This window comes from Corvus cornix, chromosome 10 (assembly GCF_000738735.6).
Source record: "Corvus cornix cornix isolate S_Up_H32 chromosome 10, ASM73873v5, whole genome shotgun sequence".
Classification (NCBI taxonomy): Eukaryota; Metazoa; Chordata; class Aves; order Passeriformes; family Corvidae; genus Corvus; species Corvus cornix.
The window spans coordinates 2,262,714-2,270,450 of NC_046340.1; positions in this window are offsets into that span (position 1 = coordinate 2,262,714).

A 7,737-nucleotide genomic window follows, 5' to 3' on the forward strand; every position below is an offset into this window, starting at 1 on the left:
TCCTATCACCCTATCACTTGTTTCTTGGCAGAAGAAACCAACTCCCACCTGGCTGCATCCTCCTTTCAGGCAGTTGTAGAAAGCAATAATGTCCCTCCTGAGCCTCCTTTTCTGCAGGCTGAATGCTCCCTCAGATGCTCCTCACAAGACTTGTGCTCCAGACCCTTGATCAGCTCCACTGCCCTTCTCTGGAGACCCTTCTGCACCTCCATGTCCTTCTTGCTGTGAAGGCCCCAGAACTGAAGACAGGATTCATGCTGCAACCTCACCAGTGTGACCAGGGGAATCATCGCTGCTCTAATCCTGCTGGCCACACCATTTCTGATTTTAAAATCTTGTATGGTCTTTTTCCAAACATTTCAGGACCCCCCAACATTAAGGAGATCCCCACATTCATTGTGAACTGAAGGCTCTTGAATCCTGAAGGATTTGGACCCAAAATCACCACTTAACCTGTGCTGAGACACCTCAGACCAAGTACAGAATCATGGAACACGCTGAGTGGGAAGAGACTCATTAGAATCATCCAGTCCAACTCCTGGCCATGCACAAAACACCCCAAGAGTCACAGCATGTGCCTGAGAGCATTGTCCAAACACTTCTGGAACTTTCTCAGGCTTGGTGCTGTGCCCACTTCCCCGGGGAGCCTGTTCCAGTGCTCAACCACCCTCAAACCTTTTCCTGATCTAACCTAAACCTCTCCTGACTCAGCTTCATGTTGTTTCCTTGAGTCCTGTCACTGGTCACCAGAGAGAAGAGATCGATCCCTGCGCTTCTGCTTCCCCTTGGGACGATGTCAAAGACCCCAACGAGGTCTTCCCTCAGTCTCCTCCGGGCTGACCAAGTGACCTCAGTCTCTCCTCATAAGGCCTCCAGACCCTCCACCATTTTGGTTGCCTCCTTTGGACACACTCTGATAAGCAATATTTTTGAAAGAGGAAAAAAGCATTTATCATTTGGACAAAGTTTAATCATTTCACTAACCACACGTACAAATGCATTTCTAAAAGGGTAACCAAATATTATATAAACATCTATTATATAATGAAAGCCATTCAGTCCTCTGCAATGAATTTAGAATGGTGGCTTCTGGTTGCTGACCCACTGACCTGTACTAACATGGGTTTTGAAAGTAAACTCCTTATGAGCTGCTGGGACTCTCTTTTGTCTGTCCTCATGACTGTCACAGCAGGTGCTGGTAACACCTGAGATTTTGGAGAAAGCTCAAAGACACTGCAAAACACCCCAATAACCTACAGATGAAGGTAGAAAGGCATGTCCAGAGGTCTGATAAGAGATGTAATTCTGTTCACACATTAACCATAATTAGATAAATATCTTGGTATTTGTGATAATAATCACCGCTGGAACAGTTAATGTTTACTTGATATTGCTGTCATTACATTTTACAGCTCTCACTTCCACAGGATGAAGGGCAGCAATTCCCATGTTCAGGTTACAAGATGCCTTGTTTGACTGTGCTTTGCACAGAGCATCTCAAGTGTTGGAATCCTATGCTCCCTAAAGCAGTATTATGGCACCAAGCAGCTGACACCAAATTCCTGTGCTGATGGGCCTGTGGATGTAACAGGAATTGCTGACTTTCTTACACACAGTTTGCCTACTTGTTCTGAATAATCTACTAGCTGTTTCAATTGCTACCTCCCCAAGTTTTCATGCCTTTTGGGCCCATGGGTCTGGCTGAGGTGAAGTCAGTTTTCCCCACAGGAGCCCTCAGTGCTGTGCTCTGTACTGGTAGCTGGAAAGGTGTTGGTAACACATTGGTGTTTGCTGGGACAGCATCACAGCTGTATTTCACACATTCCCCTCTCACCAGTGGGCTGAGGGTGGGCAAAATCTTGGGACAGGACACAGCCAGGACAGCTGACCCAAACTATCCAAAGGGATATTCCATACTGTATGACATCTGCTCAGCAGTAAAAGCCAAGAAAAAGGAGAGGCAAGGGGGGAGAGGGGGAATTTGTTATGACATTTGTCTTCCAGAGCAACTGCTATGTGTACTGAAGCCCTGCTTCCCGGGAAGTGGCTGGACATTGCCTGCTGATGGGAAATAGAGAGTAAATCTGTTTTCCTTGGCTTCTATACACAGTCATTGCTTTATTCGGCTGCCTTTATCTTGATGCATGAGTGTTTTCCATCGTATTTTCTCCCACCCCATCCTGCTGAGGAGGAAAGTGCTAGAGCAATTTAGTGGGCACCTGATGGCCAGCCAAGATCGACCCACCACAGCCCAACGTACACAGCTTTGTATCAGTAACGTCCAGAGTCATGCAATGGGTGCTGCAATAAAGGCTCAGAACTGCACAGTCCATACACACCCAGAGATGAAGAGGTGTTTTGTATTAAGGCTGCACTGAGGCATAGTCTGGCTAGAAGCCTGGAGGAGTTATGGCAGCTTTGCCCTGTCTCCCTCACACCACAACTCCAGTGTAGAACATTCTGTTTAGCTCAGTTGCTCGTGTCAGGATTTTTATGGGAGTCTTGCCTCCGTTTATAAAAGTCCCACACATAATTACTCAGTATTTCTGTCTTCAAAGAACAATAATAAAAATGGAAGAACAATGCCACAAAGAGCTGTCAAGAGACCTGACGGGGTGAACTGGAATTAAAAAGTAGAATTTCTTTGGTGTACAAAACTCTGTTGAAAAATTTTTAAGTTTTTCCCTAGGAAGACTCTTGAGTATAAAATGATTGAAACAAATTTTTTTTTTAAAAAAAAACCTACTTACCATAGTAAGTGGAAAAAAAAGGAAAACCATTGTCTTTCCATGCCATTTCCTGTGCTGAGAAAGTCTCCTTTGTTACACACTGATCCCTCCTGGGAATATTTTAAACTTATCTTTTGATATATAGGCTTCCAACATCTCTTCTGCCTCTGTTCATGTTCTTACAGGAGACAGACAAGGTGTCTGAGGAATGTTCCTGCTAAAAGGAGATCCCTCATTTAGTACAACACTGTTACAACTGTTCTTGATCTGCTGTCCTAACAAATTCCTCATCACCCCTAATGTAAATAGGGTTTCACAGTTATAGGTAGGGTGTATGGCATAATGGTTGTATATTCTTGGCAAGCAGAGAGTTGACAGCACTAATTTACACACAGAGTTGAGGATAATGGAATATTATTCATGTTCTTGCATATATATGTAAATATAAGCAACTCTAAAGGAACTACTACTGAAAGTCTCTTGTACAAGTAGTTACTGAGGTAAAATAATTATGTGTATTTTAAGTATCAGCATTCTTTTCACAGCAACTCTCCAGTAAATTCAAGTCTCAAGTCCTCAGGGACAAACAAGGCATAGCTCCCAATTTGCTAATGAACAAATATGTATCATCATCCTTTTAGAAAGGACTATTTTAATTTGTGTTTGGTTTATCTCAACTTTTTTTAAAAATTTTGTTTCTGATTAAGTCATGATCAAAACCAGTTCATCAGCACTTTTATCAGGTGGAACTAGTGAAAAAATTATGTGTTCCTGAAAGTCAGTTTGTATGGACCTTCAGAAAACGGGAATTTTAAGCCTCATAAATTTTAAATCCATTTGACTTTTTTTTTGGTAAATGACTGTTTTCAGTTCTCAGTATATGATGCCTGCATGGTGGATATGTCACATATAATTCTTCTTGTTTTGTTTGCAATGGTACCTAAATGTGCTTAACATTTTGTAGACCCTGTCCCTTCTCCAGGAAGCCCCAAATACAGCTGGAGAAGGGTTCCTTTAGCAATATCTTTGCTTTGTAAATATTTTCACTTTCATACCTTATTTGAAGATTCCTTTTTGCACAGACACAAGTATTTCCAGACCAGCCTGCATTGCCTAAGGCTACACCCAACCTACACTGCTTTACTTTGTGCTAAAAAAAATAAAATTAACCCTACTCCGCAACTGGCACCCTCTTTTGCATACTTATCGTGGACCTAGAGTAAAGCAAATACTATTTTCCCCAAAGGCTCTCTTTGCATTTAAGCATTATCTTTCCAGGCTGAGAAACAACGTGGCATCAGTCACACAGGAGACCTGCTCCACTTGATCTGCAGGGACCTAACTTCTTTGTCCCCCATGGAAGGCTTTCATCTCCCTAAGTCTCATAAATTTTTTTTCAGTGTTATGCAACCCTTGACCACAGCTTGAGTCTAAATCTTAATCATCTCTTTTTTACCCCTGAAAGGCTGCACAACACCAGACTTTTAGTAGCACTTTTACCGTTCCTATATGGAAACAATTCACATTACCCTCTCTTCCCCCAGACGTTACTTTAGCTGCTGAAGTTACAAAAGCAAAAACTGAGCAACCTGCTTTTATGTAGGTCCTTCTTCCCCTGTCAGGCTATGCCCCTAACATACCCACCACCTCTGCCTTTCAAGTGGGGCAGCAAACACCTCCCTCCTGCAGGTCTAAAGGGACCTCATCCTTCCCTTTGCCCTCTCCCTAGCTGGCCAGAGGCTTTTCCCAGTCCCGAGGTGGAGGAGCTGGGGACACACCGGGGGACATTCGCCTCCTCGTAGACGAACTCTCCTGTCCCACCCACACAAGGTGGCACTGTTGGTTTTCACTGTATACATGCACTCTTCCACCTTCCCCAACACTAACATTGATTGGACTTAAAGAGGGTGATTCCCAACCTTCTTCAGCTTCTGAATCCCCACGCTTTTCCTATTTGAAGAGTGGGCCTAGTCAGACATTTAACATGGGGAGACTGCTTTGTAGGACTTGTTTTTCTGCCTCATTCCTGACAGTCACCAAAGCAGTACCCCACACACCCACAGGGCTGTAGACTCTATGTTGCTGGTGAAGTCAGTGTCTAGTAAATGCACTGCCTTTGAACAAGCCCACAATAGAGATTCAGATCTTTTAAGACTACATAAAAAACCCATGGTAAAACAGAGATGTTTAGTCTTTTAAAGATGCTAAATACCTTGAATTAAATTACATAAAATAATTCCAAGTTGCAACTGTGATCAATACAAAAATTAATTATAATCCCCCCACTTTTGCTGTGCCTCTCTATTACTGCTTTTATCTCCCCTATATACTATTGCTTTCTGATTATGCATATTCCCAAAAAACTTGCTTAAATTTGATTAGGGAGTTGCAACTTGATCTGTTTCTTCTGTGCACTCTGTGACTTCAGCCCATTTTAAATTTCCAGCAATTGAAGGGAGAGTTTGCTTGCTTGCAAAGGAACACTCAAAGAGCTGTTTAAAGCTAAACTGGAAAGCAAGTTACTAAAGGGAGTTAGTTATCCCTCGAAGCAGTTACATTTTCTTGACACCTACACCACTCAAGCGATCCTTAAACATTAAAAGTATTAACCAGCTAATAGCTCTAAGACTTCCAAGTTGCCTTTCACTCACTGGCACCCACTTGAAGTGTCCTGCCCAACCTTAAATTAGGCCAATCGAATTTGCCAACTCAACATAACAAATTACTAGATGATTATAAAATCTCTATTTCTGATCAAGGGCTCTCCTTTGAGGAAACACAACACTCCATAAATAAGGATCAAATCAACACAAATATGATTGAAGTGAGATGAAAGTGATAGTAATAGTCAGTTGAACACAAAAGATGGATCCTGATAAAGAAATTGAAAACACAGAGTAGTGAATGCTCCCTTTGTCCATATATCCAGAATTATTCACATACACTGCTCTCCCATTTTCCTTACCAAAAAATCATTTTTCCCATGCAAAAGCAAAACTTGTGACTTTCAAGTGTAAAAGAAATGAAATGTAGGGAAAGATAGTTATTCCATCACTTTTCCATTTTAAAATATACCATGTTGAACAGAAAAACAGTGCTACTTGTCTGCTGACAACTGGTAGATGAAGAAGGAGACATTCCCTATTGCTGGCTGCCAGTTTCTTTTCCATTTTCATCTCCAGCAAAGTGGATCTTCAATACATAAAATCAGAAATCAAGTCTTCAGAATATAACGAGTGTCAGATTCCTAGAAATAAACACACAGTTTCAGCAACTTCTGCCACACCATAGTACAAGAGGGACAATTATTTCAGTGTTGAAAAAAAAAAATCTCAAAGTTCAATCCTACAAGAATAACAAGATAAAAGGATAATGTATATCTCACAAGTAAACCTTTTCCAGGAAAATGGTAGTCAAAGGTCCAGCGTCCATGTCCAAATTCTGGCAGAAGAGGCAAGATGCACCCCCTTAGAATGTGTTTCTATTGTCAATGCTGTCCCTCACTCCCAGCCACAGCAGTCATAGTGGTCCTGGCTACTCCAAAGTCCTTCTTCCAATAAAGTTCTCCAAGTATAGCAGTGCTCAACAATTATTAGGAATCCCTTAACAATTATGCTAGGTTGAGGAGGTACTGTGAAATTCTGAGACCTTGTATTTGCTACTCTCAAAATTTCAACCTACAGCTTTCCATCTAGTGAGAGACCTTCATGGGGCCCCCAAGTAAATCAGGGACAGGGCTAAAAAAGAACACTAGAGCTCCTTAGGAACAGTAGGGGCTCTGTATACATATTCTGGAAGCACAATCTTATACTATTTAAAACTATCTATTTATAAAGTCTTCATGGATCTTTAAGTACGAGAGGCACTTCAAAAATTAGCTTGACTTACAGACATTGTTTATCACATGACTAATGCTGCAACATTAGAAGATCAAACTAATAACCATTAGCAAATACATAGTTAACCATCAGTTTAACCATTAGTTCTACCACCAGGAGAAAGCTGTATTTTGACTCTACCCAGTGCTTAGAAGTCCACTGCAGTCACAGCAGAGGAATCAGGCATTAAAATGGCAGGCAAGGCAAAACAACTCTTTCCCCAGATCATTTCAGGAAGAAGGTTTAACCTATCATAGCGTTACTGCATGTAGTAAGAAACATGAGGAGTTTTAAAATTATTTTCTACAGAATAAATTCTGTTAGTAGGTCTACAGTAGTCTCATGATGCTTGACAGTGTGATACAGTCCTGTTCCACTGACCCACGTGCATCCCTGCAGGGGTGTGTTCACCCGGATGATTTACAGATATGGAATCACTATCATTTGAAACAGATTTGCTATTTATTAATGCAATATATACAGATCCAGCTTTGGGAAAATGAATCTTCTTTTTTAATCCAACTTAAACACCTGCTGTTGTAGCAAATAGAAACCTCTCTAATATACAACCACCATCAGCTAAACGCAGCTAATGAAAGGATATAAAGCTTGGTCTATGCTTTAATCGTTATTACTTTTAGAGCTGCTGGAAGGACCCGAGGCCACACTGCGGGCACAGTCTAAGAGGCTTTCGGCTCAGCACGCCCCACTGAGCTCAGCGTGTGAAACCCTGCCCGCTGTTTCACGGCGAGCAGCGGCCCCGCGCACCCAGCGCGGCTCCACAGGTCCTGCTCGGCGCCGGCGGCGAGGCTGCGCCGCCCGGCCGGTCCCGGGGCCCCGGGAGGGATGCAGCCCCTCCTGCGGGTACCGCAGCCCCTCCTGCGGGTACCGCAGCCCCGTCCTCCATCACTGCAGAGACCACCCGGCCTTCGAGGCCCCGGTACCCGGCCTGGGCGGCGGGAGCGGAGCGCAGGAGGGAGGGCTGCTCCCGCCCCGCAGCGGCCCCGGCCCGGCCCTTACCGATGCACCGCACGTAGTGTTTTGCAGGAAGTTTCCACGCTCCTGGGTTTAATCCGCGCAAAGCGGGGCTGGAGAGGAGCGCGGCTGAATAGCGATGGAAAGGGGCGGGC